At 42.5% G+C, this 26,326-nt stretch overlaps 1 protein-coding gene and 10 non-coding genes across 14 annotated transcripts in view; 5 read left to right on the forward strand and 6 right to left on the reverse strand.

The window, feature by feature from the left end:
* The window catches only part of LOC5578960 (mitogen-activated protein kinase ERK-A), a 364,872-nt gene that overhangs the window by 254,318 nt on the left and 84,228 nt on the right, over positions 1 to 26,326 (reverse strand). The window lies entirely within an intron of this gene.
* On the reverse strand, positions 7,296 to 7,367 carry Trnah-gug. The gene has a single exon. It is a non-coding gene; the product is annotated as a tRNA-His (tRNA).
* Trnav-aac lies at positions 7,483 to 7,555 on the forward strand. Its single transcript has one exon. It is a non-coding gene; the product is annotated as a tRNA-Val (tRNA).
* Positions 7,869 to 7,940, reverse strand: Trnah-gug. The gene has a single exon. It is a non-coding gene; the product is annotated as a tRNA-His (tRNA).
* On the forward strand, positions 8,059 to 8,131 carry Trnav-aac. Its single transcript has one exon. It is a non-coding gene; the product is annotated as a tRNA-Val (tRNA).
* Trnah-gug lies at positions 8,568 to 8,639 on the reverse strand. The gene has a single exon. It is a non-coding gene; the product is annotated as a tRNA-His (tRNA).
* Positions 8,758 to 8,830, forward strand: Trnav-aac. Its single transcript has one exon. It is a non-coding gene; the product is annotated as a tRNA-Val (tRNA).
* Trnav-aac lies at positions 15,095 to 15,167 on the forward strand. The gene has a single exon. It is a non-coding gene; the product is annotated as a tRNA-Val (tRNA).
* On the reverse strand, positions 15,583 to 15,654 carry Trnah-gug. Its single transcript has one exon. It is a non-coding gene; the product is annotated as a tRNA-His (tRNA).
* Trnav-aac lies at positions 16,534 to 16,606 on the forward strand. Its single transcript has one exon. It is a non-coding gene; the product is annotated as a tRNA-Val (tRNA).
* Positions 17,499 to 17,570, reverse strand: Trnah-gug. Its single transcript has one exon. It is a non-coding gene; the product is annotated as a tRNA-His (tRNA).

Genomic DNA, 26,326 nt, shown 5'->3' on the forward strand with positions numbered 1-26,326 from the left:
CTCTCCAAGCAGTTTCCGCACTTAAAAGGGCTTCCTGTTCAAAGCTTCTCGAATGCAGTTCCTCGAATTCTTATAGGATTAGATAATGCCACACTAAAGTTGACGCTAGACAAACGCGAGCGGCGCAACAAAGAACCCATAGCCGCCAAAACGCGACTTGGGTGGACAATTTTTGGAGGTGGACGTAGAGAATCACAACGTACTGATCACGTGCTGTTCCACAAGTGTAACTGTACAGCAGACGAGACACTTCACCAGCTGGTCAACAATTACTTCGCTGTAGAAACGATTGGGGTGAATCCGTGTCTACCTTTAGAGTCAGCCGAAGATCAACGAGCTAGGCGGATTTTGGAGCAGACTACCAAGCGAACTGATTCCGGAAGGTTCGAATGCGGACTTTTATGGAAAAGTGACAACTTTGAGTTTCCTGAGAGCTACAAAATGGCTGAACGTCGTTTGGTCTGCTTGGAAAAGAAGTTTGCTAAGGATCCAGCATTAAAAATGAAGGTTGTAGACCAGATAAAAGAGTACCTAGAGCGTGGCTATGCACATATTGCAACTGGAGACGAGCTACAACATTCTGATCAACGTCGTGTGTGGTACCTTCCTTTGGGAATCGTCCAGAACCCCCGCAAACCTGGGAAAGTTCGCATCGTGTGGGATGCAGCGGCACGTGTTGGAGACGTATCGCTCAACTCGATGTTGCTAGTCGGGCCAGATCTCTTGACTCCGTTGTTGAAGGTCATTTGCGGATTCCGACAACGGCAGTATGTTGCAGTAGGCGATGTTCGGCAAATGTTTCATCAGTTACTGGTCAAGCAAACTGATCGACAGGCTCAAAGATTCCTTTTTCGACACGATCCCGAGGAACAGCCCACAGTGTACATCATGGACGTTGTTATCTTTGGAGCGTCATGTTCCCCGTGTTTAGCGCAACACGTTAAAAATACCAATGCGAAGGAGTATGCGGAGGCCTTTCCAGAAGCAGCGTCGGCAATCATCAACTGCACCTACGTAGATGATTTTCTGGATAGCCGAGATACCGTGGATGAAACTGTGCGCATAGTGGAAGAAGTACGCTGGATCTTCGATAAGGCCGGCTTCGAGATTAGGAACTGGCAGTCCAACTCCGAGGAAGTTCTTCGACGGGTCGGGGTTGACGTCGATGATACTGCAAAGTGCTTTTCTGTGGAAAAATCCACAATTACCGAGCGTGTCTTGGGGATAACATGGGATCCCAGGAGCGATATGTTTGTGTTTGAGACCCAATTCCGAGAAGATCTTTACCCGTTGCTATCTGGCCGTATCGTTCCGACTAAAAGACAAGTTCTCCGGGTAGTTATGAGTCATTTTGACCCGCTCGGACTCGTAGCTACTTATACAGTACACGGAAAAATTCTGATTCAGGACGTGTGGAGGTCTGGCGTTAAATGGGATGAACCTATAACAACGGAGGATTTTGAGAAGTGGCAGCGATGGGTGAGATTAATTCCGAACCTGCGGCAGGTTCAAATTCCGAGATGCTATTTCCCGAATTACAGTCTAGCCAGCTACGACACTCTTGAGCTCCATGTCTTCGTTGATGCCAGCTTAATGGCATACTGCGCTACAGCGTACTTCAGGATCATGGACAATGGATCACCGCGCTGTGCCTTGGTAGCAGCAAAGACTAAAGTTACACCTCTAAAACCTCAGTCCATTCCACGCAGCGAATTGTGTGCCGGAGTAATCGGAGTGAGACTGCTTAGGAACATTCAGGAGAACCACTCAATACCAGTCCAGAAACGCTACTTGTGGACTGACTCAACAACCGTTCTTGCATGGTTGAGAGCAGATCCTCGAAAGTTTCGGCAGTTTGTAGCTTTTCGAATTGCGGAAATTCAATCGGAAACTAGCGTTGATGAATGGCACTACGTCCCAACAAATCTGAACGTCGCTGATAAGGGTACCAAATGGGGAAATGGCCCATGTTTCGACCCAGAAAGCCCATGGTTTTCAGGACCAGAATTTCTATACCAATTGGAAAGCGAGTGGCCGCGTCAGCCGACCAAGTTTTTGGAGCCTCAAGATGATATCAAAGCTGTCCAACACCACGCGGTAGTTCGCGATCCAACTATCGACTTTGCAAAGTTCTCTCGCTGGGAAGATTTAGTGAAGAGCCTTGGCTACCTTCACCACTTCGTTCATCGTTGCCGATCTTCAAACCGAGAAGCGACCGGAACCAGGATAGCGGTATTGGAACATAAGGATTACTTAGCAGCAGAGGCAAGTGTCTGGCGAGTGGTGCAAAAGGCAGAGTATTCCGATGAGATCTCCATTCTTTGTAAGAACTCCGAGCTTTCTGGTAGTGAACGCAAGTCTCTTAAAAAGAGCAGTCCCATTGGAAAGTTGTCACCATTTCTAGATGAAAAAGGTGTACTTCGAATGCGTAGTCGGATTAACGAAGTTTCAGTGTATTACTCGGACGAATTCCAAAATCCGGTGATAGTTCCCAGAGGAAACCATGTCACCAATCTGTTGATCCACAAATACCATCAACGGTATGCGCATGCCAATGTCGATACAGTCGTCAACGAGTTACGCCAGCGGTATTACATACCTAAGATTCGTTTTGAGGTGAAAAAGATTGTGAAGCAATGTATGTGGTGCAAAGTCTATCGAGCGAAACCAACTGCGCCAAAGATGGCTATTCTACCACATCCAAGGGTGACACCTTACGTTCGCCCATTTACATTCACAGGCCTAGATTACTTCGGGCCATTGATTGTAAAGCGCCGTCGCAGCAACGAAAAACGATGGGTGGCGCTATTCACATGTTTGACCATACGTGCTGTACATGTTGAAGTTGTGCACACGATGTCAGCAGAATCTTGTAAAATGGCGATACGCCGTTTCATATCCCGGAGAGGTGCACCGCAACAAATATTCAGCGACAATGGCACCAATTTTCGGGGAGCTGCTCGCGAGATCGCCGAAGAGATAAGAACCATTAATCGGAAGCTAGCTGGAATGTTCATCAACACAGAAATTGAGTGGGTATTCAATCCCCCCTCTGCTCCCCACATGGGTGGTGTGTGGGAGCGAAAGGTGCGCTCAATCAAAGATGCGTTGAAATCTTTGCATCACAAACAAAGCTTGAACGACGAAGAGTTGATGACGTTTTTAGCGGAAGCTGAACTGATCGTCAACTCTCACCCATTAACATTTGTACCGTTGGAGGACTCAGCAGAAGAAGCAATTACTCCCTACAATTTTCTGCTGATGAGCTCGTGTAGTGACAACACTTTATCAAGAATATCTATAACTGAAGAAGTTTCTCTGAAAGTTAATTGGAAACTAATGCAACAACTCTTGAACCAGTTTTGGAAGCGATGGATTCAAGGCTACCTTCCAACTATAGCTCGTCGGACCAAGTGGTTCAACGATGTCCGTCCACTCCAAGTTAACGATCCGGTAGTCATCGTAGATGAATCAGTTCGTAACGGATGGATACGAGGCCGTATTGCAAAGGTCTATACAGCGAGTGATGGGCAGGTGAGGAAAGTTGACGTCCAAACCATATCTGGAGTGATTCAAAGACCTGCGATCAAGGTAGCATTGCTGGATGTCCTGCAGAGTAGTAAGGCCGTTGAAGGGTAAGGCATTACGGGTCGGGGTGTTGCGGAATACGGGCGATAGGCCCTTTATATCGGCACCGTATTAAGGTGACGCAGCGCGCTCGTTGAACGTCAACTTTGACTCGTCGATGACAGATCATCAGTGAATACACAAACGAAACACGTGAACATTTAGTTGATGAAAATTTATATTGTGAAATCTACTTGCTAATTTATATTATAAAAACTGCCATAACCGCTTGCTATTGAACTGGATAACGTGAAATTGTTCTAGTCAATAGGTCAGTACAGTGTCATAGTTTGAATGTACAGTATATTCATGCAATTTAAAACTATTCCTTTATCATGCAAACACGAATCTACAACTTATTCCTAAAATTACAGCCTAAACATTGAATAGTCCGAGAGTTAGTCGTTGGAACAAGTCTCTTATGCTAAAACTTATAAACTAATTAGTACGGAGAAGTAAGTACAGCCTGATTAATAGTTGGCACATTACTTAATTGATATCTTACATTATTAGCTATCCTAACCTCAGAAATTGTTACTGGAATACTAATTGGACTACGCGGATTGTAAGAAAACTAAATTGTAAGTGACTACTACCTATATTGAGATATTGGATTCGTTTATCAATAAAGTTATTATTTCCAGTCGAGTAGCGGAAAAAAACCCCAACTGCGAAACCGTTTTTTAACATTGACCAATCACTATACCACAGTGAGCCGTTAGTTGTGAGACGAATCTGAAAACAGATTGCGATCGTTTCGAAAATGGGTACGATGAATAGAGACAACGGCATGTAATAATGTAATTGCATTATTTCAAATAAACAATGAAGATTTATCAATATCTTATTGCACGATGCGAAAGCCGTTCTGGCATTGTTTGGCGTTGGTTTGTATCAGTATCATTCAGTGCAATACTGGGAAAATAGTAGGTTCTCACTGATCAAAGCTTAATACGAAGGATATTAGCACATCACTCTAGTATCTTCTACACATATAGTAGGGGTAGACGGAGTAAGAGCGCCCGCCGGGGTAAAACAGACCACCTTCAGTTTGGCATGAAAATGGCGGTTTTCTTAAAAGTGCACCAAGCACTTGCCATAAACACAAGATTTTTGACATTCCGAACCATATGGGATGATATTTACATAACATATATCAAAACAAAGTTTCTGCTTGTCGTTATTGAATTTGATCTAAATTTAACACATGCTCACTTAAGCATTTCGGAAGGGATTTTTTGTAAAAACATAACAAATTACCCGTCCATGGATCAACAGAAATGTGAAATATGCTTCAGTGAAGTGAAATATGAATTGTAAATATTTAGCTTTGAAATGGCGCCATAGTTGTAAAATTTGCGCAAACGGGGTAAAACCGACCACTGTTGATGGGGTAAGAGCGCCACCCCTAATTTATACCAAATGAAATGTCTAAACCATTTTAAAAGTTGTAACTACGATTTACATTACTATTCAAGTAATATGAAATCAATTTTGTGATAAATACAAGCCAAACCCGTATATTTTTCCAAAATATGGATGTCTCAAGGCTAAAATAAGCAAACATCTAAGTATTTTTAATATTAATACTAAAAATGTTTCAATATTTCTGTTAATCAATGTAGAATTCATAAAACATTATACTTTTTAGAATCATAGGGAACTGATATATTTTTTCGCACGATTGTGTACGAAAATCGTGGTGGTCGCTTTTACCCGTGGGTGGCCGGTTTTACACCGTCGCTAAAAATAATCGTGATAAGACATCACTTTTTCAAGCGTCAAGAAATAAATATTTTTTTCACAAATAGAACACCTGTGACATGCATAAGGCTTCAAAAACGATACGCTGCGTTGAAAAAGGATTTATTAATTCTTGATTTTGTCATATGAATTAAATTGTTTAGGCGGGCGGTCTTACCAAGTCTTCCCCTAATTTTAAAAATTGCTGAATTTTTGCAACTGGGTGGAGTGTTATACCACGCTGTTTCGAAATGATTGCCTCAATCCAATGATTTTGTTAGGTAATTGTAAATCTAATTAAAATGACGATTTTGACGAAAAAAATATTGTAAAGCTTTTCCTTGGAAGGCGCATATTACCCCATCCTCCCTTACCTACCACGGAATTTCGACCCTGCTGTGGCTGTCTGGACGGTTTTGATGATGCCAACGTACCTACCCGCAAATAAGATTATAATTAAATTTCGGTGATGGAAAATTCCGGACGCCGAAAAATAAACTTATTTGATTAAGTGCTCCCCGTGTAAAATGCAAAACATGTTGGATGTACACTACCCGTCATAAATACGGACTCACTCAAAAAAGTATTGCAACACACAGCTGAATAATGAATCACCCTGAAAAGTTTAGCATCAGCTCAAAACAGGTTAATTCACATTGCTATATCTTGAGATCCTTACGACTTACAAAGAAGCGATCTTCAGCAAAGTTGTTCAGGGGATCAAGGACATCCGGAAAGCGAACAGTTTAGTTCGCAATTTTGCCGCCAGGTGGCGCTAGTGAGCATGTAAAACTGAGCATTTTGAACTAGTTCTAGCTTGTGATCCATAAGAGATAGAAAGTTCGGATCTTGGGCAAAGTTGCTCAGGGGTTCAAGGACATCCGGAAAGCGAACAGTTTAGTTCGCGATTTTGCCGCTATGTGGCGCCACCTAGCGGCAAAATCGTGAACTAAACTGTTCGCTTTCCGGATGTCCTTGAACCCCTGAGCAACTTTGCCCAAGATTCGAACTTTCTATCTCTTATGGATCACAAGCTAGAACTAGTTCAAAATGCTCAGTTTTACATGCTCACTAGCGCCACCTAGCGGCAAAATCGCAAACCAAACTATCTGTCTTCCGGATGTCCTTGAACCCCTGAGCAACTTTGCCGAAGACCCGAACTTTCTATCTCTTATGGATCACAAACTAGAACTAGTTCAAAATGCTCATTTTTACATGCTCACTAGCGCCACCTAGCGGCAAAATCGTGAACTAAACTGATCGTTTTCCGGATGTCCTTGAACCCCTGAGCAACTTTGCCGAAGACCCGAACATTCTATCTCTTATGGATCACAAGCTAGAACTAGTTTGAAATGCTCAATTGTACATGCTCACTAGCGCCACCTAACGGCAAAATCGCGAACTAAACTGTTCGCTTTTTGGATGTCCTTGACTTTCTGAGCAACTTTGCCGAAGACCCGAACTTTCTATCTCTTATGGATCACAAGCTAAAACTAGTTCAAAATGCTCAATTTATGCTCAATTTTAAATGCTCACTAGCGCCACCTAACGGCAAAATCGCGAACTAAACTGTTCGCTTTCCGGATGTCCTTGATCCCCTGAACAACTTTGCTGAAGATCGCTTCTTTGCAAGTCGTAAGGATCTCGAGATATAGCAATGTGAATTAACCTGTTTTGAGGTGATGCTAAACTTTTCGGGGGTGATTCATTATTCAGCTGAGTGTTGCAATACTTATTTCAGTGAGTCCGTATTTATGACGGGTAGTGTACTTATCTGAACAGCGTTTGTAGCTATAAAGAGCTACAATTGAGTTCCATTGGTACTTACCTAGAAAGAAAAGAGACAAATGTTAATCATTGATAGAGGACAACAAATGCTATTGGTAAAAAAAGCCTTCTTCCGTGACTGTGAGCCCGTGGGTCACTGCCGTGACCAGGATTCGAACCTGGGTTACTACGGCCACAACGTAGGGTCCTAACCACTAGACGATCACGGCTGCTGAAGGCTATGAAAAATGGATGGTAAGGAGCTATATTTTAACTTTCCTTCTTGAACAATCTTGTCTGTAAGACAATTTTAAAACTTAGTGGATTACTGTAGTAAAGCAATGAGTTTCCGTGGTGTAGTGGTCATCACATCCTCCTAACACGCGAAAGGCCCCCGGTTCGATCCCGGGCGGAAACAATTATTTTGTTCTTTCAAGCTTATTGGCTTAGCGCTATTTAGAGAACCAAACTATTGAGCTGCCAATCCGAAGACAGTAGGTTCAATTCTCAGATTGGTTTAAAATTATTTTCGAGTTAAAAATTTTATCGGATAATCGATTAAGTTCTCAAAACAAAACGACAATCGGATTTGAAGATGAATTGAGCTCCTTGTTAGGCAAGCTAGCAACCTGACATATACCACAAACTTTTTGAAAAAATTGTATATCCTAGCAAATCAAACGAAAAAAAACATGAACCTTCTCCGTGACAACAATCCGACCGTGGATTGTTGCCGTGACCAGGATTCGAACCTGGGTTACTACGGCCACAACGTAGGGTCCTAACCACTAGACGATCACGGCTGCTGAAGGCTGTGGAAATCTGCTGGTTTAGAGCTATATTCAATGCAATGAGCTCGAGAAATCTTGGTCATGAATTGATTGGACAATTGGTTGATATTAATCTATAGAAACATCATGCGTTTCCGTGGTGTAGTGGTTATCACATCCGCCTAACACGCGGAAGGCCCCCGGTTCGATCCCGGGCGGAAACATTTATTTTGTTCTCTTAACTTGACTTAATTGTTTGCTTGGTGCTATTTATAGAAAGCCGAGAAGCTATTGAGCAGCGATCCGGAGACAATAGGTTCGATTTCCAAATAAATTTAATATTATTTACAAATTTAAAATTTTATGAAGTCAATTTTCAAGCGTTTTTTTATCGCCATTTTTAAATACTGTATAAAATTAAAGATGAATACCGAAAATAGAATGAAATATCCACAAAAACTTATATATCGGAAAAAAAATCGAATACTCTGGAGGTTTTAGCAGCTTGGTTGATTTTACCGATGTGATGAACTTATAGTGTAACTGATGTAAAATTATAATAAATTTCAAAACAAGAAACCAAAATCTGACATCTATTTTACATCAAGATTTTTGAAAAAAATACACCTTCTCCGTGACAACAATCCGCATTCGGAATGTTGCCGTGACCAGGATTCGAACCTGGGTTACTACGGCCACAACGTAGGGTCCTAACCACTAGACGATCACGGCTGCTGAAGGCAGTGGAAATCTGCTGGTTTAGAGCTATATTCAATGCAATGAGCTCGAGAAATCTTGGTCATGAATTGATTGGACAATTGGATGATATTAATCCATAGAAACATCATGCGTTTCCGTGGTGTAGTGGTTATCACATCCGCCTAACACGCGGAAGGCCCCCGGTTCGATCCCGGGCGGAAACAATCATTTTGTTCTCTCAACATTACTTAGTTGTTTGCTTGGCGCTATTTATAGAGAGCCGAGAAGCTAATGAGCTACGATCCGTAAACAATAGGTTCGATTTCCAGATAAATTTAAGAAGTCAATTTTTTAGCGTTTTTATCGCAATTTTAAAATACTGTATAAAATTAAAGACAAAAACCGGAAATAGAACGAAATATCCACAAAAATTTATAATTCGGAAAAAATGTCGAATACTTTGGTGGTTTTAGCGGCTTGGTTAATTTTACCGAAGTAATTTACTTATAGTGTAACTGATGTAAAATTACTATAAATTTCAAGCCAGGAAATTATAATCTGACATCTATTTCACATCAAGATTTTTGAAAAAATAAATACATCTTCTCCGTGACAACAATCCGAATTTGGAGTGTTGCCGTGACCAGGATTTGAACCTGGGTTTTTTTTTTTTGTTTTTTACAAGGGGGAAATCTGCTAACAGATCCCCTGAGAAGATAACTCAGGGAATGCGGGGATGACGCACCAACGACGACCCGCTAAAACCAGCCTATGCACTGTGCATGAGCAATTCATTTAGAATTGCTCAAGTGGTGAACAGTGCATCGACATGACCCTTGGACTCAGACCCTCATCTCCCCGGAACCACCTTACGGTATTTCTTCGGGAAGGGACCAGTGCATATAGCACAACACGTGTAGCAGAAGTAGCCTAGGCAAACTGCTTCTCCTAGCCGACTTAAACAATGTTACAAGGGACCAGCCTCGGCAGGGCTAATCCTCTGCAGCCAACTCTTGGTCGGCGCGCCATAGACGCTGCAATTCTAACATAATGTGAGTGACAGCCGTAGTTACTGCATTCCAGCACTCGGCATCCGCACACATTCTCTCTATAATATTGTCGGGGGACGTGTCCCCTCCGCATGTAGTGAGCATGCGACCTCTCACAACAATGAAACGGGGGCAATCGAACACGACATGCTCCGCTGTTTCCTCTACACCAGCACAATTGGGGCACGCAGGAGATTCTGAGTGCCCGAACCTATGCAGGTACTGTCTATAGCAACCATGTCCTGACAGAAACTGCGTCAGGTGGAAGTTCACTTCCCCATGGCTTCTACCATACCAATCTGACACATTTGGTATTAGCCGATGGGTCCATCTACCCTTAGTGGAGTTATCCCATTCCTGCTGCCAGCTTCTGAGCGTTTCCTCTTTACACGTGTCGCGGACTCCTCTGGTATCCCTTTGGTTGAAGCATTGAACATCTTCCTTGATGATGAGCCCGATGGGCGTCATACCGGCTATGATGCACACGGCCTCTTTAGATACCGTCCGGTATGCACTTGCTACTCTTAAGCACATTATCCTGTACGTGCTTTCCAACCGCTTTAGGTTTCTTCTCGTTATAAGCGCTTTTGACCAGATTGGTCCTCCATACCTTAGTATGGATAGCGCCACGCTTGCCAGCAGCTTGCGTTTGCTGGCAATTACAGCAGAGCTGTTAGACATCATCCTCGAAAGCGCCGCTATAGCCGTAGATGCCCTTTTACAGGCATATTCAACGTGGCTAGCGAAGCTCAGCTTGTCATCAATCATTACCCCAAGATGCCTAAGGGATCGTTTGGACTCTATGGTGCAATCACCTACCGAGATAAGCGCCCGTTGCTCGGACTTGCGGTTGTTGACCACCACCACCTCAGTCTTGTGACGGGCCAGTCCTAGTTTCCTAGACTTCATCCATTCCTCAACCAGGGAAATAGAGTGCGCTGCTGTCAACTCTACTTCCTCCATCGATTCACCATAGACCACTAGGGTGATATCGTCGGCGAAGCCAACAATCTTAACACCCGTCGGAAGGGGCAGCCTCAGTACGTCATCGTACATCGCATTCCATAACAGCGGGCCCAGGATTGAACCTTGAGGTACTCCCGCGGTAATTCGAACGCTTTTCTGCCCCTCCTCTGTGTCATACAGTAGAATCCTACCATCAAAATAGCTTTCTAGAAGCTTACACAACTGCACCGGTACCTTGAGGCGGTGAAGCGCGTGTGCTATTGCTTCCCAGCTTGCGCTGTTGAACGCATTCTTCACATCCAGAGTAACGGATGCCGCTCCTTTTATGCTCGATTGTCACCTCAGCTGTTTGAACGACCGACTGGATGGCGTCCAGAGTAGATTTACCTTTTCTGAATCCAAACTGGTTGTTGGACAGGCCGTCCGCACTCTTCGTATACGGTACTAGTCTGTTGAGAATCAACCTCTCCAATAACTTGCCCGTCGTATCTAGTAGACAGATAGGTCTATACGCCGACGGGTCACCTGGTGGTTTCCCCGCCTTTGGTAGTAGCACCAATTTCTGTCGCTTCCATACATCCGGGAAGATTCCTTGATCAATGCAGCGTTGCATCGTGGTTCTGAACATGTCCGGATCCGTGTTCACTGCCGCTTTTAAGGCAACATTCGGGATACCATCGGGTCCCGGTGCCTTGTTTGACGCGAATGATTTCACGACTTCTGCCAGCTCTTCGTTCGTCACTCTCGCCACTTCTTCTTCTTCATCTGCCGCATACGGCGCTGGGGGCCATGGGCTTATGGGATGGTGCGGGAAAAGTACATCGATTATCGATCGCAGCAACTCGGGCGATTTCTCTTGGGGCGCTATGGCTCCTTTGGTCTTAGCCATTACCACTCTGTAGGCGTCACCCCATGGACTAGAATTGGCACTCTCGCATAGGCTTTCAAAGCATGCCCGTTTCCGACTCTTGATTTCCTTTTTGAGAGCCAACTTTGCCTCTCTGAATGCTGCACCGCGTTCCTCTCTTTGTGCTTCTGTGCGTGCGCGTTGCATTCTTCGTCTAGCCCGAAGGCAGATTGCTCGAAGATTTGCAATTGATTCGCACCACCAATACACCGGCGGCCTGTTCTCTCTAGGAGGGGCTTTTCTCGGCATGGAAGCATCACACGCTCGTGATATCATAGCAACTAGCTCTTCACCGTTTAGGTCCAGAGTGTTCCGTTCGCGCCTCAGGGCTTCAGTGAATACTTCGCCGTCGAAGCGCGCTGTTTTCCATCCTCGGGCTTGGGTCGAGTTACATCGCGCTGCCTTCCGCCCGCCTGGTATTATACTATAGCGAATCGATTGATGATCGCTATGAGTATAACCGTCATCAACGCGCCAGTTCATGGTACCTAAAAGGTTAGGACTACAAAACGTCACGTCGATAATCGATTCTGCACCATTTCTGCGGAAGGTACTCACTGTACCCACATTTGCCAGCTCTACATTTAAAGCGGCCAGGGATTCCAGCAATAGTTGGCCTCTTTGATTGGTGCAGCGGCTACCCCACTCCACTGCCCATGCATTAAAGTCGCCAGCTATCACTACTGGCTGCCGATTAGCTAGTTCGGCTATCATCCTGTCGACCATGTGGGAAAATTCCTCAATCGACCACCTTGGGGGCGCGTAACAACTGCAATAGAACACGCCGTTGATTTTTGCTATCGCAAAACCGTCATTTGAGCTAGAGACTACTTCTTGGATTGGGTATCGTCCTGTCGTCCCTATAGCTGCTAACTGTTGAGACCTATCCGCCACCCAGTTCCCGTTGTTGGCTGGTATGCGGTATGGGTCCGATAGTAACACCACGTCAGTCTTGGTTTCCGAGACTGACTGCCAAAGCAGCTGCTGGGCTGCATCACAGTGGTTTAAATTTAACTGTGTTACTTCCGTTTTGGCTGCTTTGATACTCCGCTTGTGCCCGGACATTTGGGTCCGCCCGTTAAGTGTCCGTTGTCTGCTCTGTCGACACATATTAGGCACTTAGCGATTTGCTTACAATCGCTTGCCCTATGGCCTTCAGCGCCGCATTTTCTGCACATCTTACTTCTGTCGGGGCCATTGCAATTCCACGACTTATGGCCCTTCCCGAAACACTTGAAGCAAACTTCAGGAGGCTGTTGTATGCTCAGCCGGCAAACCGACCAGCCTACCTTGAGTATGCCCAAGTTCTTCGCTTTGTTGGCCTCTGCGACCGGCAGCCTGATCGCCGCCACCTGGGTGCCCTGCGGGCCCTTTCTAAGGTGGATGGCCTTACTGGCTACGTCGATGTCACACTGCTCTTTGAGGGCAGCCGAGACCTCCGCTGCATCGGTGACCTCATCCAGATTTTTACACTGGAGAGTCGCTTCAGCAGTAAGGGATCTTACATCAACCTCGTCACCAAGTACTTCTTGTGCCAGTTGCTTATAGACTGCACCCTTTTCCTTGGCGTCCTTCTTTAAGACTAGGATCATTTCACCAATCCTAGTTCGCCTTATGCTTCGCACGTCTGCGCCCAATGGCGATAGCTTCTCTGTGCTTCGCATCGCCTTCAGAACCTCGGCGTATTTTGCTTCCTCCGTTTTGATAACGAGGGCTTCGCCTAAATTCCTACGTTTCGCTGTTTTCGGTTTAGCGCTCTCCTTGGGCTCCGTTTTCGGTTTCCTCTGTTTTTTCTTATTTCCAACTCGTATCCACGGGTTGCTGTTGCCTTGCGCCCGTGGTTCCCGTGGATGCACTGCCTGGTTCCGGTTAACCCGTGGCTCCTTTTTCTTGGCTTTCTTGGCCTTAGGCTTGGTGTTGGCCTCTCCTTTGTTGCCATGTCCTCTTGATCGCGGTGCTTGGCTCGTGCCAGCTTTTCCGCTCTGGAGGACGGCCGCGTAGGTCACTTTTCCCTTAGCAACCATACGTCTTTTCGCCACGTATTCATCCCCGGAAGCTTCCCTCTTCCGCATCGCATATCGAATAATATCATCAGATATATTCGCGTTGCCTGTGAAGGAAAACACTTCGGTCTGACACGACCTAGTGTCTTTTTGGCCTTCTACCTTGCCAAGTTGTTCCTTGGCTTTCTCGTAGTCCTGCTTTGCAGCTAGGACTGATTGTCGCAATTTCAGTAGACTTGTTTTCAAGTCTTTGCTGATATTTGTTTTGCTCTTAACATACTCGATGATGACATCAAGTTGCTCAGCAGCTACCTGCATTTTAGGGAGGTACTCCCTATTGCGATCCATGGCCTCGATTAGTCCAGGGCCATCGGTCACCACACATGTTGCACTGGAGCGGCCAGTGCCTGCCGTCGTCACAGTATCTAGGCTTTTGCTCACACTGTTTTCAATAAAGTTGGTCGCCTCCTTCCTTGGCGGAAACCTTAGCCGGTTACTGATAGGTCCAGAAGCCTCTCCTTCACATTCCGCTAGTTGTTTGTTTTGGTTGATCATCTCTTATGGGTCCCCCTAAGAGCCGCTATCCATCTCCGCTGGAATAGTCGCCTTTATAATCCCATGGTTATCTATGCAAGCAGGGAGGCCATGCTAGGGTTGACATAGTCCTTTATGGGGTACTATGTCCAGAGCCGGATCGGCGCAGGTCAGGTAATGGCATCTGAGCCTACTCCCGCCCAGTTGGAACAACCAGGCGACGGATTTGGAACGTACTCTAAGGCCTGCCACGGTTTTACGGGACGGGGGCAGCCTGCGCCATTAACCCACTCGCCGTTTCGGGCCAGTGTCACCCGACCCTACTAAGGGAGTAGAATGTCGCCGCTGTCAGCCTCAAAGCATATTATCCAGTACATATACCGTTACTTGTCCTTTATCGTGCGCTGCCAGTATACATAATTGGGGCCGTACTGGCGTTGGTCCCAATGTGCTCGAAGCACTCCTACTCGTAATTCCATGCCTTGTCCGTTTGTATCGCGACCAGTATGCCATAATCAGGATCTCACTGGCATCAATCCTGATGTGCCGGTTGGCACTCCTGTTAGTTTGGGCTAGGGTACTTTAAGCGGCACCGGTCGCTGTGCCAGAGTTGCATTCGGATTTTTGTGGTTTTTATGAAGGTTCATCAGAGCCCACTGCGAACTTCACCACATCCTGGGCAACTCCCCAACTCGCAGAGGTCCTGGGGGGGGGGTCCGTTAAGCCCCTGGACTTTCGTCCCTGCTGCCCCTGGGTTACTACGGCCACAACGTAGGGTCCTAACCACTAGACAATCGCAGCTGCTGAAGGCTGTAGAAATCTGGTGGTTTGGAACTATATTTAAACTAGCCTTCTTGAACAATCTTGTCTGTCAGATTATATGAAAATTGACTGAAACTAATCCAAAAACCATCATACGTTTCCGTGGTGTAGTGGTTATCACATCCACCTAACACGAGGAAAAATCGAACAATCTGGTCTGTCAGATAATTTGAAATTGAATGATACTAAACCAAAAATATACCATGAGTTTCCGTGGTGTAGTGGTTATCACATCCGCCTAACACGCGGAAGGCCCCCGGTTCGATCCCGGGCGGAAACAATTATTTTGTGTTCTCAACTGGTGTTTGCTTGGCACTAATTAGAGAGTCGTGAAGCTTTTGAGCTGCGATCCGGAGATGGTAAGTTCAATTCCCAGATAAATTTAGGATTACTTTAAATTAAAAATTTTATGAAATCATTTTTTTACTTTTTTTATTGCAATTTTAACAAACTGTTTAAAATTAAAGACAAATACCAGAAATAGAACGAAACGTCCACAAAACAATATACCTATTTTGAAAAAAAGTCGATTACTTTGGTGGTTAATTTTACCGAAGTGATGAACTTTTAGGGTAACTGATGTGAAATTATAATAAACTTAAAGTCAAGAGACCAAAATCTCACATATATTGATATCAAGTTATTGGAAAAAAATAATGCACCTTCTCCTTGACATCAACCCAAGTTTGGATTGTTGCCGTGACCAGGATTCGAACCTGGGTTACTACGGCCACAACGTAGGGTCCTAACCACTAGACGATCACGGCTACTGAAGGCTGTGGAAATCTGGTGGTTTGAAGTAATATTGAAAGTTGTCTTATCGAACAATCTTGTCTGTCAGATAATTTGAAATTGAACGATATTGCGGGGAAATTTAAAAATTTGGATTGCTTCGCGGAAATAACGCGCAGCGAGCTATCTCCGCATAGAGGAAATGAACCACAGCAAGCATTGCAGGCTTGAGGAAAGAAGGTTCAATTCAATGAAAGTAAGCAAAAGCTGCATAGCGTTTTTCTGCCTGTTTCCCTTCATTTAAGCTATCATTTTCGTGACAAAGTTTGGAAATAACATACATGGACGCCTGATTATGCTCATTTGCTGATCGCCCATCGGGCGTCCATGGATTCAAAAAGTCATCGGAATCAAAGATACATGATCTGATTCTGAATCCTCGAATGATATCGAAATCTCTAAATGGAATACTCGTCAAACGGTTCTTTTCTAACGAGAAGCATATCACCCATTCAGCATTCTCCTTATGTTTCGTAGAAGAATAAATTGCTCATTTGTCCCAACCCTCTATTATGACGTAATCAACCCTCCTAACTTCTCATGAACCATTCCAATTTCATACATTTCTGACAACACAGTTCGTTTTGAGGATATGTAACAAATTTGATCAGTTTGCAAGTCTGCATACGCATGTCTATGCTTGTTCAAACGTTTATTTTTTTAATATTCATACAAGAAAGATACAGCATTGGATACAGCAGGTAAAACCTGCACAGTGACAGCCAGAAGCTGCAACAAAGTCAAGGGTGACTAGGATGAATTTGAAGGAAAATTTTCTGATAGATTGCTTTGGATTTTCCAAGAATCAAAATTTTTCTTGCAACGCGTAATACTAAACCAAAAACATACCATGAGTTTCCGTGGTGTAGTGGTTATCACATCCGCCTAACACGCGGAAGGCCCCCGGTTCGATCCCGGGCGGAAACAATTATTTTGTACTCTTAACTTGATTAAAATGTTTGCTTAGCGCTATTTACAGATTCTATTGGGTTCCTCCTCGATCTGATAGTTCATAATAAACAAGAACAAGAATGCTGTGACAATTTTCGATTTCCATACAAAGTAAGCCTAAATCGTATGAATAGGTCAAAAACTAATGCTAGGTTGAAAATTGGAGCTTTTCCCCTTTTTTTATTTTTTGAACTCCTCGCAAGTAATGAACGAAACCTTTTTAAAGCAGCTGTTTTAGGCAGCTTAAAACTGAAATTTTATTAGAATTTTGGATCAGATCGTAGTTTTATACATCGGTAAATTATAACAGTGTATACATAAACAGTTTCCTTGTAATTCTTGCTTGTGCTCAACTTTTCCCGGCAATCTCAGTACTAGTTGTGCCCTAGTTTATAATTCAGTATCTAATCCAGTATTTTTGCAATTAATTTTAATACAATCATTACTTACGAAATTTGGTTTAGTTTCAGGTTAGTCTTTACAAAAATTTTCCGTTGACGCACGGATTTTGCGCCGGTCTACTAATATACCTGCTAAATTCACAATTGTTCAACGAAACTAGCGATATTTAGAGAGATACTACTTACCACTACTAATTTCCTAGTATGTAATTTTTCAAATAAATTAATTTCAGGAAATTGTGAATAATAACTTGCAACTAACGTGTAATCACTTCTGTAATTGCTATACGAGGAACTTGGTTTTGTTTTTATTTATCTTTCATCATCATCCCTTTCCTTCTCCCTAATTTTAACAATAGGCGCAAGGTTACTCGTTAACAGGTATACTTAACTGTGGGTGGTGATTACAATTATGACTAATATAAAAAAACAGCTCCTCCGTGACAATGACCAGACGGAAAGGTCACTGCCGTGACCAGGATTCGAACCTGGGTTACTACGGCCACAACGTAGGGTCCTAACCACTAGACGATCACGGCTATAGAAGCTACGTGAAATCCATTACCGGAGCTACCTCAAAAGTCAATCAAGCGTCGACCATTTCGCCCAGCTCAAAAAAACTGGACCGAAAATAGGTACCTACCAGTGCCAGATATAATTTCACCAACTCCAACTGCACTCCAGTTATTTCGATCACACGTTATTGCCTTCGCTTTCATGCGCTGCGACTTGAAGCCAGTTGCTGTGGCAAATCCCCTCCTTTCCGTAGCTATTACCCAATCGACTTGCTTTACTTTACTCTCACTTTCCACTTCGCACAACGGTCGGGCTCCATACAAAAGGCTGCCAAAACTAGTTTTAAAGTATATCTAATCCTCATACGCTACTTGGTGTTCTTATTGTTTCAGAAGGAAATATTCACTACGTAACATTTTGAACGTAAATGATTTTACTATAAATGCAATTAAATTTGTTTGAAATCACTAATTTCGTTTGTATTCGATTAACATATTTTTTTCATCCTGATGTGCGATAAAATTGTTGAACCATAAGCTCTCATAAGGTGCATAACATTAGAGAAATATTTTATTCCTAATATATGGATTTTATACTTGATTTCAATATAATAGGAGAAGAAAAAAAAATAGATTTTAGTACACTTTCAATCAAGGATCATAATAATATAATAAATAAAATAAGTAAAAATATATACAATTTCAAAATAGTTTGGTAGTTTTGGCCACTTTTTTGTGTGGCGCTCGACCATTGTAGCATCGGTCCACGTGAAACAGTGAAGCCCACACCAAATCGAAGGTTTTGCCTGCATTGGCTGACCGCTTTCGATTAAAATTCCACTGTTTGGCGACGTGATAGCAACAGATTGGCGGAGCTAAAAATAGAAATTCGGACCATGCAGCAGCCGGCCAGGCCCAGATAGCATACTTTTGGGGACGGGGTTGAAAACGAAAAAAAAACCTAATCTGAACTTCCCGGCGACAAGTGTCAGTTCTGTCCTCGAATCCACTCGGATTAGGCGAAATTGGAGCAGAGTAAATTATTTTGCGAAACTGACACAACATTCCCGGTTCACCCCTCATTCCGGGTCCTTTCTACAATCAAGGCAAAATAAATCTCGTCCGTGTTTGATTAACACCTATCCGTCTAGAGTCAGGCAGAAGAGGGTCGCACAATACAATTGAGTCGGAGTTGATTTCTTATTCAAAGTACTTTGAGTAATTCACCTAGCTGTGGTTTGCAGGCAAGTTTCGACGTTAGACAATTTAGTTAGCAAAAGAGACGAGATTATGGTTTTCTGAAGTTCTAGGCTGGTAGCAAGTTAGGATCTTAAAAATAGGAACTCATGAGACCTTATGCCTGCAAAATGATACCAAAAAAAAAAACAAACAGAAAACAAAAAGGGATGAAAAATAGACACAAGAGATTCCAAACAAGAACCAGGAAAACAAATAAAAACCAAACTCAGGGCTGGTAGCGACTGAGTGTGTTAAAAATAGGAACTTAAGAAAACAGTTACCGAACCTGATTTAAGAAGAGACCAAAAAGGAAACAAATAGAGCAACCAGGAACCAGGAGAGATTTAATGAACATATTCCAAAAAATCTGGTTAGCTATTAATCAATCGCAATTACTAAATGTTTTACTCGTATAGCTCGTGAGATAAATCTTGTGTGCAAGTATTATTGTATGTTTTTTTTCCAGAAATTTCATCTGAAACAAATACAGGTAATAATAATAAATCTTCGACCTATTTAGTGAAATACCTATAGATGGAAACCCGAATTTAGTACACGACATACGGCCTTACCGTTGAGGTCGCAATACGCGTATCTGTCAAAGGATAGTACTAAATTCGGTTTTTCATCTACTAATCCAGGTATTTGTAAAATTTCTTTCGGGCATTATTCCGAAGGTTTATTTAGGAATTCATTTATTAATTTTTATTAACAAAACTTTCTGTGAATTTTGTTCAAGATACATACAAGACTTCAATCTGTTTTTTTCCAAGTTTAACCCCTGAAGCTACTCCAGCGATCAATATTTATTTCAGGAATTTCCAAATATGTTTTGACAAATTTGTCAAGAAAATCCTATGTCCTCAAGGAGTTTATCAAGTGATTTTTTCATCAATTTTACAAGGATTTTGCCAGGTTTTTCATTTAGGACTAATTTAGATTTCTTCCAAAATTGTCGTTCAGATTTTTTGATGATTTCTATGAGGATACCTTTAAAAATAACTCCAGAGACACCTCTCAAACTATCAAAATATCATAAGATTACGGATTTCTAGAGTTCAGAGCTGGTAGCGAGTATCTTAAAAATAGGAGTTTAAAATCTGTTTTTGAAAAAAATACCCATATTCCCTTGCTTCTGAGAAAAGGAAGCATTGTGAAAATCATCAGCTCCATCAGAATTTGTTTGAAATAGTAGTGTAGTAGTGTCATTACTAATAATGTCTAGTCAAAATGGTTTTGAATAATTTGTCATTTAAGTGCTATTCTGATTACTCCTGTCTTTTACGTAAGATTAGAGGCTCAAATGTCAATTCTCGTGAAGTCTTAACAAAGTTAGGCTGTTTAGTAAAAGTTTTAGTTAATTTCATTTTTTATTGTTAAAAGTATTTATTGGTCATTACGTTCATATATCCTTGAAGAAAAAAGTCACTTTCCTTGTCTGTTCAACAATTTCTCGAACCTAGCAAGTGAACCCTAATGATCGATATCAGCGTCTTACTTTCCATAGTCATTTTTACAGTGAATATTTAAGAGTAAAGTTACCTTAGGCTTCTATAACAGTCTCGTACAAGATTCACTTTTCGGTGGCAAATGCAATGCTTCACAACGCCTACTTTCTACTTGTAAATTTTGTGAAAATGAAGCTGGAATTAGATTATTTATACCGCTGTTACAAAAGAGGTATTTCTTATTATGGTAATGTAAAACCCATAATAAAATAAGATTGTCGCCACTTATTTCTACTCAGAGAATCTAAAAGTCATTTTTCTCAGAATTATATTCCTTACGTCGTACATGATAACGATGCAGCTAGCTGATAGTAAGAGTGGCTACGGATCATTCTGGTTAGCAAAAGGCAAACTGATCGTCACCAATAGTATTAATATCCACTTCGAATATATGAATTATTTGAAATGGGCATCAATTCTATCAATGACGCAGAATGTCCGTTGGATCACATCCGAGATATTAGTGCGTCTATGCCATATGAATTATGACGCGCCTTTATGCAAAGAAATGCCAAAATGTGATACCACTACTACAGGTCACGCCTTTGGTTTCCATCATATGGGCTAATGGATTATGCCCTCCCATCGCGGCAAGGTCGCATAACCAAGGGGAGGGAACTAACAGTTTAATTGTATGCATATTTTCAAGATTTTTTTTTCAGAAACTTCATCAGAAACAAATACAAATACCCTTAGAGTAAAGTAGGGCAAAAGTTCGAGTGGGGCAAGAGTTTCTTTTTAAGATTTCTAGCTCAATTCAAAAGAGACTTTCACTCCAAAACCATTTGAATATTACTGATTTAGTTTAAATTTAATGACTTACAACTTCTGAAGGGCGTAACATCGAAACGGTCTCAAAGATTTTTTATAAACCTTGCCCAGATATGTCGCTTAGTCATAGAAAACGACTGGTGAGCTCAGATTTGATGAAGATTTATTTCTGATAATAACGGTCTGGGGAGTACCGTGGTTCCTAATCGAATTTTCCGTGATAGATTTCCTAGAATAATCTTAAAAAAATAGTTTGGAGGAATTTTTGAGAGAAACTGTGTATTAAATCTTGAAGGAAACCATATAAAATCAACTGTAAGGAATAACTGAAAAATCTCTTGCAAAATCACGGGTGGAAATTCTGAAAGAATTCCTGGGAGAATCGGTAAAGAAATCTTCAGATAAATTACTGGATTAATCTTTAGAGACCTTTCATCAAAAATAGAGACTTGTATTAAAATAGTGAGTAGGTCTCTGAAAAGAGACCTACATGGCTGGTAGCGACAAAAATGACTAGAAAATAGGAGTTTTAATTATCTATTGAAAAAAAAGACAAATTAGGAGCAAAAAAGGGATCCAGATCTCGGCGGCTACACTAGAGGGAGAGATCGCATTATGCGGTGCGAATATTTAATTGAATATTTCAAATTAAGACTCTTCGTTGATGCTACATGTATAAAAACGACGGGACGTGGACAGTCGAGTCAGTGAAAACAGCTTTACTCTTTGGTTGGGCTCGAAAGGGGCATTCTTTTACATTTTCAGAGGCACTATTCCAATGTCCTCCCCTGACGAGGGACCGAAAGGAAACCAAGAAAACAAAAGGAAATATAAATGGAAGCAGAAGATAAAAAAAAAAACATTTCTCAGGCAATGAAAATTTTTAATATATTTTTTCGGAAATTCCTTATGACATTACGACAAGTATTACTGCTCGTATTACATATGCATCTTTAAACATTATTTTCTTTAGGAATTAATGCAGGTAATTTCCCAACGTATCTCGAGTAATCTCTGCAGGATTTTTTTTTGCTATACCTGGGAGTAAATGTAAATGAGTTATTGCAGGAAAACATATAAAAAAGCTCAGAAGGAAAACTGAAGAAATTGATGTAAGAAATCTTTAAATCTTCCTGGAAAAAATCCTAAGTGAATTGCTTTAAAAACTCTGGAATGATTTTTTGTGGAGTTGCTTGGTATGACTCATAAAGTAACAATTGGAAAAATCAGTGAAAGAATTAGTCACAACGATTGTGCTACATTTCCCCGAATGTCATTTCCCCGAATGACCCGTTTCCCCGAAAAGTGGAGCAGTCGAAATAGGTGCTATAATAGTTTTCAGGCAGGATGGTAAATTAGAAAGAACGATATGCAATCAACAGAAGTAGGTATTTTGTCGTTTTCGACTATACACATGTTGTCAAAAACACTGAAGATGGTAAAACCCGTAAGAACCGCCAATCAAATAAAGAAGGGTGCATATCAGATGACCAGTACGTTCACCACCCTGAAATGTTTGAAGTTATTACAAATATGAGTGCCAAAAAATTCTCGGGGAAACGGGATGTTCGAGGAACTGGCATTCGGGGAACTGGCGTTCGGGGAAACGACATTCGGGGAACCAACATTCGGGGAAAAGTAGCACAACCGTCACAACACATCTCAACCCTGAGATAGTATCTGTTTTTTTTCACAGAAATCTGTGGAAACTGCATGAGGTAGAAGAGCTGGAGTGTACAAGGATAACTTGGGGCGAATTCTGAAGAGATTTCTCAAGGTTTTCGAGATTTCGCTGAAGGGGTTTTTGGGAGACTTGGTGGAGGAACCCACTAGAGGAATTTCTGGAGTCCCTGAAAGTGTGTATAAAGGAATCTTTGAAGAAATCACTAAAAAATATCTGAATCATTTCTTCAAGGAATCTGAAAAGAAATGTCATGTAATAGTCTTTGATGGTTTCTAAGGAACCGTAAGAATTTGTCAGCAGGATTTACTGCAAGTTGAAATAAGAAAAAAAAGTAAACCAGTCTTTAAAGAGAGTCTTGCTACCACCCTTGTAGAGTTGAGCAGTTTCACTTGAAGTTATCATTGACTCTTCGCAAATAAAGATCATCAACCCAGTGAAATAATCGCCTTTCGCTGCACTCAAATTATAAAAGAAAAGCAAAGCACAAAATTAAGAACAACGTTCGTCTCGGTTTGCTGAATTCCCAGTAAATTCAATTAAATCCCCGTCGCGCCGTTCAAAAGCACTCGGCAAATGGATAAAGTCGATAATCTTTCGATGGCAGTAGCGTATCCTACAGGCATATCTACTTGAAAAGCTCTTCCCCGGGAACAGCAGCGATTTGCGCTGTGTTTTGACAAATTATTCAATCAGCGAAAAGTCAGCAAACCGGAAACGAGATTGCGTCCGATAATAAATCATTCCCGCGGCCCCGCAGGAAGATAGCACCAAGCTGGGGGTTTGCCACGGCCACACGGAAAAGGATTCGAAAGCTATTTTCCGGAAGCCCTCGGGCGTGACACCAAAAACGTCACCGACAGAAGCAAGGATTTACGTTTGCTTTGGCAGCGCTTGGATAAATATGGGAGTCGCGGGATATGAAATCAAGAATCAATGCAATTGTTTAGTACAGTATATACTGCAAATATAACTTTCCAAATAACGGTATTTAAAGGGTCGTCACAACTGCTATATGTATGTAAACAGCTCGTTCTCTTTACCATTAAAAGAACGAGCATTACAGTTCAAAATATAAAAAAAAAATATTTGGATCAATCAAAGAAACGTTATCCAATAACAACTTTATTAGTAAATTTTACACCAACTCGGACTGCTTCAGCCATAGTGGTGGCTTAGTTTCACATAGATCCAATCTCGAACGTTCAAAAAACATACAATGCATCTAAGGTGGAATAATAGTGTTTTCTTCAACCAAGCGCAAATAAACTCAAACTAAATAGAAAAATAACCCCATAAATAGTAGCAAGGAGAGGGTAGCAGTCAACATTCAGCTTTCCTCTGCTGCAGGAATGCAGCTGTTTTGTCATCCGCCCCAGGACAATCACTGCAAGCTTGCATGTGACTGGTGGAAAAATGAAAATAATGGAACTTTTCCTTTGCCCCACCAGATTCATCACTACCGACTTGCTTAGGACTTTGGTCTGTGATGGTGGTTGTGGTGGCGGTGATAAATCGTCTTCGGGTGAACTTGACAACAACACAATCTCAGCGAAGGAGCTTTCGTGGTTCGTCAATTGTTTAATGGCCGGTAGAAGCAAAATTGGCAAGTTTTAATCATGGTCACGTTCAGGTTGAGAAACTTGGAGTTCTACGGAGTCCAACAAGATCAAATTTATGAACGTAAGGCAAAGCCATGCTGAAGGTGTCTGGATTCGATTCCCGGTCGGTCCAGGATTTTTTCGTAATGGAAATTTCCTGGACTTCCCTGGGCATAGAGTATCATCGTACCTGTCACACGATATACGAATGCGAAAATGACAAACTTTGGCAAAGAAAGGCTCTCAGTTAATAACTGTGGAAGTGCTCATTGAACACTAACCTGATAAGCAGGCTTTTCCCCAGTGAGGACGTAATGCGAAGGAGAAGAAGTCTTCCAACATTCAAATTTCTGTTTTTGACGAACCATTCATAGTTAGTTGAATAATCTTCAACATTAATTGAACATTACTACCGTTAAAACAAAAAATGGTAATCATACATATTTTACAGATTTTATATACTTACTTGGATACTTGGTTGGCTACAATTCGCTAAGATGAATCTGCGCCGAATGGATGAGTCTTCTCCACTGGGCTCGGTCCTGGGCCAATCGCTTCCAGTCGCCCCGAACGTTAAATGCCCTTAAGTCCTCCTCAACCGCAAAAAGCCATCGTGTGCGCGGCCTGCCACGAAATCGGCGGCCTCGTCCGGGTTCTCTGTTGAATATTATCTTTGCTTGTCGTTCTTCCGGCATACGGGCAACGTGACCAGCCCAACGCAGCCTGCCGTGTTTTATGCGCTTGACAATATCCACCTCTTTATACACTTGGTACAACTCGTGATTCATGCGACGCCGCCAGATGCCGTTTTCTAGTTTACCGCCGAGTATTGTTCGCAGCACTTTACGTTCAAACACCCCGAAAGCTCTCCGGTCGACTTCCTTCAATGTCCATGATTCATGGCCATATAGGACAACCGGAAGGATCAGTGTCTTGTATAACGCGAGTTTTGTTTTCGTTTGCAGGCTACGGGACTTCAGCTGGTTACGGAGCCCGTAGAAAGCCCGACTCGCAGCTGCAATACGTCTTTTCACCTCGCGGGTAACATCATTATCGCATGTCACTAGTGTTCCAAGATACACAAATTCTTCCACCACTTCAAACTTTTCACCACCTAGCACCATTTCGCTACAACTAACACGTCCGGACCCACGTTGACCACCAGCTATCATGTACTTCGTTTTTGTGGTGTTGATCGTGAGCCCAATCCTCGCTGTCTCCCTCTTGAAAGGCACGAACGCCTCTTCCACTGCCCGACGGTCAATCCCGATGATGTCGATATCGTCCGCAAAGCCAAGGAGCATATGAGAACGTGTGATAATGGTACCGCTTCTCTGCACACCGGCTCTCCTGATAGCACCTTCGAGCGCTATGTTAAACAGCAAGTTAGAAAGAGCGTCACTCTGTTTCAATCCATCTAAAGTTACGAACGATGACGAAATCTCGTCCACCACCCGCACACTTGATTTCGATCCATCAAGCGCTGCACGAATCAGTCTAATCAGCTTCGCCGGAAAGCCATGTTCTGACATAATTTGCCACAACTTGTTTCTCTTCACTGAATCGTACGCTGCTTTGAAATCTACAAACAGATGGTGAGTCTGCAAGTTGTACTCCCGGAATTTATCTAGGATTTGACGCAGGGTAAACATTTGATCCGTCGTTGATCGGCCCTCTCGAAAACCAGCTTGGTATTCGCCGACAAAGGACTCCTCATACGGTCTCAATCTGTTGAACAGAATTCCAGACATGATTTTGTACGCCGAATTAAGGAGTGTTATCCCTCGGTAATTGGCGCACTCCTTCCGACCTTGCCCTTTCTTGTACAGAGGGGAAATGAGACCTTCCAACACACTAGTAGGCATTTGTTCTTCCTCCCATATCCTCAATATGATACGGTGAAGGTTTTCGTGCAGCTGCTCACTTCCGTGTTTGAGAAGTTCGGCCGGGAGCTCGTCCTTCCCAGCAGCCTTGTTGTTC

Source organism: Aedes aegypti, chromosome 2 (genome assembly GCF_002204515.2).
Source record: "Aedes aegypti strain LVP_AGWG chromosome 2, AaegL5.0 Primary Assembly, whole genome shotgun sequence".
NCBI classification, from domain to species: Eukaryota; Metazoa; Arthropoda; class Insecta; order Diptera; family Culicidae; genus Aedes; species Aedes aegypti.